The 7,500-nt window shown below is 32.2% G+C and overlaps 2 non-coding genes across 2 annotated transcripts in view; both read right to left on the reverse strand.

Moving 5' to 3' along the window:
* Positions 1-265, reverse strand: part of LOC138927632 (small subunit ribosomal RNA) — a 1,995-nt gene extending 1,730 nt beyond the window's left edge. The window contains exon 1 of the ribosomal RNA XR_011444080.1: positions 1-265. This exon is cut by the window's left edge and continues 1,730 nt beyond it. This is a non-coding gene — a ribosomal RNA (small subunit ribosomal RNA).
* A 4,146-nt stretch (positions 266-4,411) lies between these two features.
* The window catches only part of LOC138927627 (large subunit ribosomal RNA), a 3,950-nt gene continuing 861 nt past the window's right edge, over positions 4,412-7,500 (reverse strand). The window contains exon 1 of the ribosomal RNA XR_011444075.1: positions 4,412-7,500. This exon is cut by the window's right edge and continues 861 nt beyond it. This is a non-coding gene — a ribosomal RNA (large subunit ribosomal RNA).

The raw sequence follows: 7,500 nt of genomic DNA on the forward strand, positions 1-7,500 counted from the left end.
TGTTATCTAGAGTTCAACCAATATAACGATCTTGCGATCGCTTGGTTTTAGCCTAATAAAAGCACATGTCCCATAAGGTTCATGTTTTAATTGCATGTATTAGCTCTAGAATTACCACAGTTATCCAAGTAACTGTTAACGATCTAAGGAACCATAACTGATATAATGAGCCTTTTGCGGTTTCACTTTTAATGCGTGTGTACTTAGACATGCATGGCTTAATCTTTGAGACAAGCATATAACTACTGGCAGGATCAACCAGAATAATGTTTATATCTTTGATATATTTCATTTTCATATTGATATATAGAAAATAAATATTGCAAATATTTGTATAAATTAAAATATTAACGAATTTGGCCAATTATTATATGGCATTCAATATTCGTTCATTTATTAAAATATATATATATATATATATATTTATAATATATCCCTCGGGTGCCCAACGCATACACCTCAGGGTATATTTTTTTCATGGCTTTTTCTTAAACCCTCGTTTGTGTTAGGGTATTTATATGAGCGGGCGGTCTTTTTATTTATATAAGCCTTCTTTAATATTTTTTTTAATAAAATACAATATTATGCATATATTTAATTCTAAAATATCTTTATATTTTCACATACAACAATTTGTATATATTCACATATATATATTTGCTTAATTTTATAATAAAATTATCGCATATGTATTTTGATAATAAATTTAAAATTTATTTTCTTTGTATATAAAAGTCTAGTTTTATATGATATAAAACTAAGCACTTTTTAATTTTCATATATTTATATATTTTCATATATATAGTTTATTCATATTTATTTATACAATAATAATAATAATAATATTACTACTATTATCATATACGTATATGAAATTAAATTTAATTCCATATACTTACTAGGATATAATAAAAAGAAATTTTTATTTGCCTAGAACCAGAAATTAACGATAATAATTGGAAACTTGTCAAATTATAATTTATAATAAGACGTAGACGCTTCAACGATATTATCTAAGTATACAATATAGTGTATATATAATATATAATATAGTATGTTATATTATATAGATAGGCTTACACCACCTACCATATATACCTTTTTGACCACACTTTCGTCAAGCTGGGTATTTATTTGCCTTCTTTCCCTCACCTAAAAATACTCATCGGTATTTTAGTATATTCATATAATATAAATAATATACTATATTGGTAGGACGACACCACCTACCCTATATACCTTTTTGAACACACTTTCGTCAAGCTGGGTATTTATTTGCCTTTTTACCCTCACCTAAATATACTCATCGGTATATTTCAGTATATTTTAGTATATCCATATGAATATGTATATCCATATCCATATCCATATCCATATCCATATGAAAATAATTTAATATTTCCATATTTATTATAATATAATAAATATTATTATATTATATATTATATGGTAGGCTATCCCCATCACCTACCATATATTTCATATACATATAAATATTTTCATATCCATATATATTTTTTTATATTCATATATTTTCATATATGTTATATGCATATGTATTCATAACCATATGCTCATATATTAATACTGGCGGTCTTCTGTTTAATATAATATTATTTTAATATTATATTGGCAGGCTGAACACCACCTACCCTATATACCTTTTTGAACACGGTTTCGTCAATCCGGTCATTTATTGTATGGGAAGTATGACTTTCCCACACATATTTGGATATCCATACGATTGCATATCCATATGAAAATATTTTTAATATTTTTAATATATTTTTAATATTTCCATATTTAATATAATATAATTAAATTATTATATTATATATTATATGGTAGGCTATCACCATCACCTACCATATATTTCATATACATATAAATATTTTCATATCCATATATATTTTTTTATATTCATATATTTTCATATATGTTATATGCATATGTATTCATAACCATATGCTTATATATTAATACTGGCGGTCTTCTGTTTAATATAATATTATTTTAATATTATATTGGTAGGCCGAACACCACCTACCCTATATACCTTTTTGAACACGGTTTCGTCAATCCGGTCATTTATTGTATGGGAAGTATGACTTTCCCACACATATTTGGATATCCATACGATTGCATATCCATATGAAAATATTTTTAATATTTTTAATATATTTTTAATATTTCCATATTTAATATAATATAATTAAATTATTATATTATATATTATATGGTAGGCTATCACCATCACCTACCATATATTTCATATACATATAAATATTTTCATATCCATATATATTTTTTTATATTCATATATTTTCATATATGTTATATGCATATGTATTCATAACCATATGCTCATATATTAATACTGGCGGTCTTCTGTTTAATATAATATTATTTTAATATTATATTGGTAGGCCGAACACCACCTACCCTATATACCTTTTTGAACACGGTTTCGTCAATCCGGTCATTTATTGTATGGGAAGTATGACTTTCCCACACATATTTGGATATCCATACGATTGCATATCCATATGAAAATATTTTTAATATTTTTAATATATTTTTAATATTTCCATATTTAATATAATATAATTAAATTATTATATTATATATTATATGGTAGGCTATCCTCATCACCTACCATATATTTCATATACATATAAATATTTTCATATCCATATATATTTTTTTATATTCATATATTTTCATATATGTTATATGCATATGTATTCATAACCATATGCTCATATATTAATACTGGCGGTCTTCTGTTTAATATAATATTATTTTAATATTATATTGGCAGGCTGAACACCACCTACCCTATATACCTTTTTGAACACGGTTTCGTCAATCCGGTCATTTATTGTATGGGAAGTATGACTTTCCCACACATATTTGGATATCCATACGATTGCATATCCATATGAAAATATTTTTAATATTTTTAATATATTTTTAATATTTCCATATTTAATATAATATAATTAAATTATTATATTATATATTATATGGTAGGCTAACATCATCACCTACCATATATTCCATATACATATAAATATTTTCATATTCATATATATTTTTTTTTATATATTCATATATTTTCATATATGTTATATGCATATGTATTCATAACCATATGCTTATATATTAATACTGGCGATCTTCTGTTTAATATAATATTATTTTAATATTATATTGGTAGGCCGAACACCACCTACCCTATATACCTTTTTGAACACGGTTTCGTCAATCCGGTCATTTATCGTATAGGAAGTACGACTTTCCCACACATATTTGGATATCCATACGATTGCATATCCATATGAAAATATTTTTAATATTTTTAATATTCGTGAGTTTTTAAATAGGGACAGAAGGAATCTCTTGAATTGAATCATGCGCGTCACTAATAAGATGACGAGGCATTTGGCTACCTATGCGAAAGTAATTCAACTCCCGCCGTCTTAAGGTTTAAGACTTATAACAATATATGTTTAATATTTTTAATATCCGTGAGGTTTTAAATAGGGACAGAAGGAATCTCTTGAATTGAATCATGCGCGTCACTAATAAGATGACGAGGCATTTGGCTACCTATGCGAAAGTAATTCAACTCCCGCCGTCTTAAGGTTTAAGACTTATAACAATATATGTTTAATATTTTTAATATCCGTGAGGTTTTAAATAGGGACAGAAGGAATCTCTTGAATTGAATCATGCGCGTCACTAATAAGATGACGAGGCATTTGGCTACCTATGCGAAAGTAATTCAACTCCCGCCGTCTTAAGGTTTAAGACTTATAACAATATATGTTTAATATTTTTAATATCCGTGAGGTTTTAAATAGGGACAGAAGGAATCTCTTGAATTGAATCATGCGCGTCACTAATAAGATGACGAGGCATTTGGCTACCTATGCGAAAGTAATTCAACTCCCGCCGTCTTAAAGTTTAAGACTTATAACAATATAAATGAAAAATATTATTTTCATTTTTCACGTCACTAATAAGATGACGAGGCATTTGGCTACCTAAAAGAAAGTAATTCATCTTCCGCCGTTATAAGGTTTAAGACTTATAACAATATAAATGAAAAATATTATTTTCATTTTTCACGTCACTAATAAGATGACGAGGCATTTGGCTACCTAAACGAAAGTAATTCAACTCCCGCCGTCTTAAGGTTTAAGACTTATAACAATATAAATGAAAAATATTATTTTCATTTTTCACGTCACTAATAAGATGACGAAACAGTTAGTAGGCCACAATTAGTAGGGAAACGTGGACAACCCGTGATAAATCCTTATATGCTTTCTTAGATATAGCATATAAAGATTTTTTATACTAAATATACATATTTACACATGCATATTTACATTTTTTTTATATTTCGAATCATCAAGCAAAGGATAAGCTTCAGTGGATCGCAGTATGGCAGCTGCTCAACCACTTACAACACCTTGCCCGTTACAAAAGTCGTTTACAATTGATTCTAGGCTTTGTCATTGTATTAAATAATGTTTTCATATGTAACTAGCATGGCATCAGGTGATCAAAGATCCTCCCAATTTACTATGTTACAAATTACATTGGCATCACATCCATTGTCGTTTAAAATATAAATAATAAACTTTAAATGGTTTAGAAGCCATACAATGCAAATTGCCCCTTATTTATCATTGCAGTCCAGCACGGATACGACCTTAGAGGCGTTCAGGCATAATCCAACGGACGTAGCGTCATACCACTGTTCGCTCGAACAAGTATTGTGCCATTGGTCCGTACCTGCGGTTCCTCTCGTACTACGCAGGAATGCTGTCGCAACAACGTTTTGTCATTAGTAGGGTAAAACTAACCTGTCTCACGACGGTCTAAACCCAGCTCACGTTCCCTTGCATGGGTGAACAATCCAACGCTTGGTGAATTTTGCTTCACAATGATAGGAAGAGCCGACATCGAAGGATCAAAAAGCGACGTCGCTATGAACGCTTGGCCGCCACAAGCCAGTTATCCCTATGGTAACTTTTCTGACACCTCTTGTTAAAAACTCTTTAAACCAAAAGGATCGATAGGCCGAGCTTTTGCTGTCCCTGTGTGTACTGAACACCGAGATCAAGTCAGCATTTGCCCTTTTGCTCTATGTGTGGTTTCTGTCCGCACTGAGCTGGCCTTGGGACACCTCCGTTATTATTTGAGAGATGTACCGCCCCAGTCAAACTCCCTACCTGGCAATGTCCTTGAATTGGATCATACCTGAGTAATTGGAGTTATACCAAATTTTCAAATCGATAATACATGAATGCATCTCTCATTAAAGAATTTGTTTGCGATTATATAACAAACTCGTGATACTTTGATCAAGAAGCTTGCATCAAAACCCAATACCATAAGATATAATAAATATATCCGTATAATGGCTAGGAAATGATACACGTTCCATTTAATCAAGTAAGTAAGGAAACAATAAGAGTAGTGGTATTTCATTGTCGATACCAAACCGAAGTCTAATATCTCCCACTTATTCTACACCTCTTATGTCTCCTTACACTGCCAGATTAGAGTCAAGCTCAAAAGGGTCTTCTTTCCCCGCTAATTATTCCAAGCCCGTTCCCTTGGCTGTGGTTTCGCTAGATAGTAGATAGGGACAGAAGGAATCTCGTTAATCCATTCATGCGCGTCACTAATTAGATGACGAGGCATTTGGCTACCTTAAGAGAGTCATAGTTACTCCCGCCGTTGACCCGCGCTTACTTGAATTTCTTCACTTTGACATTCAGAGCACTGGGCAGAAATCACATTGTGTCAACACCCGCTAGGGCCATCACAATGCTTTGTTTTAATTAGACAGTCGGATTCCCCAAGTCCGTGCCAGTTCTGAATTGATTGTTAATTGATAATCGTTATAATTAATAAGAACTAATTGGTTTGACCCAACTAGTATTCTTAAAAATTTTAGCAAGAAAGTTCCACAATTGGATACGTAACTAAACTATCCGGGGAACAAGTTACAACCATAAATGATTATAACTCTATTTACCCAGAACGAGCACATAAACCATATTATTGTTTCCCAATCAAGCCCGACTATCTCAATCTTCAGAGCCAATCCTTATCCCGAAGTTACGGATCTAATTTGCCGACTTCCCTTACCTACATTATTCTATCGACTAGAGACTCTTCACCTTGGAGACCAGCTGCGGATATTGGTACGGCCTGTTGAGAAGTTTGCGTATCCCCACCATAAATTTTCAAGGTCCGAGGAGAAAATATCGACACAACAGTATATGTCATGCTCTTCTAGCCCATCTACCATATCTCTCTGCGAAAGACTTCCATGGTAGTACGACTATAAAACAGAAAAGAAAACTCTTCCGATATCTCTCGACGGCTTCTTTATGGTCGTTCCTGTTGCCAGGATGAGCACGAGGCCCATATTTAATAACAAACGGATACTCAACAGGTTACGGAATTGGAACCGTATTCCCTTTCGTTCAAAATTATTCAAGTATATAATTTTCACAATAATTGTAATATTTATTTTTACTTGAAAATTTTCGGCTTTCGCCTTGAACTTAGGACCGACTAACTCGTGATCAACCACTGTTCACACGAAACCCTTCTCCACTTCAGTCCTCCAAGGTCTCATTCGATTATTTGCTACTACCACCAAGATCTGTACCAATAGCAGCTCCATGCAGGCTTACGCCAAACACTTCTACGCATACCATTGTACCTTCCTACTCACTAAAGTTTCAAAATTTATATTACAAGTAATATAAATCATCTACTTTAGCGGTAATGTATAGGTATACAACTTAAGCGCCATCCATTTTAAGGGCTAGTTGCTTCGGCAGGTGAGTTGTTACACACTCCTTAGCGGATTTCGACTTCCATGATCACCGTCCTGCTGTTTTAAGCAACCAACGCCTTTCATGGTTTCTGCATGAGTTGTTAATTTGGGCACCGTAACATTACGTTTGGTTCATCCCACAGCGCCAGTTCTGCTTACCAAAAGTGGCCCACTGGGCACATTATATCATAACCTTAAACTTCATATCAAGAAAGTTAAGGTTCTTACCCATTTAAAGTTTGAGAATAGGTTAAGATCGTTTCGACCCTAAGGCCTCTAATCATTCGCTTTACCAGATAAGATTATTTTATATAACATTAAAATGCACCAGCTATCCTGAGGGAAACTTCGGAAGGAACCAGCTACTAGATGGTTCGATTGGTCTTTCGCCCCTATACTCAATTCTGACAATCGATTTGCACGTCAGAACTGTTTCGGTCTTCCATCAGGGTTTCCCCTGACTTCAACCTGATCAAGTATAGTTCACCATCTTTCGGGTCACAGCATATCTGCTCAAGGTACGTTCCAGTTAGAGGCATAAATAATATAAATATTATTATACATAACTATATAGAACGCCCCGGGATTGTGTTAATTAACTATAAAATAGTTAAAAAACTAATCCCATT

The sequence above is a fragment of the Drosophila bipectinata genome, unplaced genomic scaffold (genome assembly GCF_030179905.1).
Source record: "Drosophila bipectinata strain 14024-0381.07 unplaced genomic scaffold, DbipHiC1v2 scaffold_45, whole genome shotgun sequence".
Lineage (NCBI taxonomy): Eukaryota > Metazoa > Arthropoda > Insecta > Diptera > Drosophilidae > Drosophila > Drosophila bipectinata.